This window comes from Manduca sexta, unplaced genomic scaffold (genome assembly GCF_014839805.1).
Source record: "Manduca sexta isolate Smith_Timp_Sample1 unplaced genomic scaffold, JHU_Msex_v1.0 HiC_scaffold_1936, whole genome shotgun sequence".
Classification (NCBI taxonomy): Eukaryota; Metazoa; Arthropoda; class Insecta; order Lepidoptera; family Sphingidae; genus Manduca; species Manduca sexta.
This window is the reverse complement of record NW_023592850.1, coordinates 9,025-10,152: the sequence shown is the minus strand read 5'-3', so window position 1 is coordinate 10,152 and position 1,128 is coordinate 9,025.

Genomic DNA, 1,128 nt, shown 5'->3' with positions numbered 1-1,128 from the left:
GCTTAATGAAGTTTCTTGTTAACTACGATGCTTGTTTACCGACACAGACAGTGGCTCTTTCGGGTCGTATTATAGCTGATTTCCTCGGTGGCGTCGTTGTTATTGTACATCGTAATATGAGTACTGCGTTGATGTTCCGGGTTTAAATCCCGGGTCGAGCGAAATAATATTGACTGGGTTTTTCCACCTTAAAAATTACTCAGTCACTTTGTAATTCAAAGTGTTGGATGGTTTTCTACTGTTTATGGGCGTTGGTATCGCTTACCATCAGGCAAACGGCAAGCTCATCTCGATATTGAAAGCAGTAAAAAAATATAATCTATACTATTATATAAAGCTGAAGAGTTTGTTTGCTTGTTTGTTTGTTTGAACGCGCTAATCTCAGGAACTACCGGTCCAAACTGAAAAAAATCTTTTTGCGTTAAATAGCCCTTTGTTCGTGGAGTGCTATAGGCTATATATCATCACGCTATGGCCATTAGGAGCGGAGCAGTAATGGCTAATCTCAGGAACTACTGGTCCAAACTGAAAAATTCGTTTTGCGTTGGATAGCCCTTTGTTCGTGGAGTGCTATAGGCTATATATTATCACGCTATACCCAAAAGAAGCGGAGCAGTAATGAAACATGTTGCAAAAACGGGGAAAAAATATTATTTTGAGAGCTTCCGTTGCGTGCGCTGCGTAAACGGTTAAAGTTATGCAACAATAATGTATGACTTAAAAGTTCTAAAAATATATTATAAAACAAAGTCCCCCGCTGCATCTGTCTGCCTGAACGTGTTAAACTCAAAAACTACTCAACGTATTAAGATGAAATTATGCATGGAGACAGTTTGAGACCCTGGGAAGAACATAGGCTCCCGGGAAACTAATACTTTTATAATGGAAAACTTTAGCCTGAAAAACTTTATAACGCGGGCGGAGCCGCGGGCAAAAGCTAGTATATGAATATAATTTTTAGAATACATTAAAACAATACATCATTAAAGTAATAAATTTTGTGTCTCTGATATGGTCTGGTAGTCCACATCAACAAACTTTAAGAAGTATATCTATAAAACTAACTATGATATGATGGTTTTGTAATACGGGAAGCTATCTAATAACGCTGTACCAGTAAATTTATTT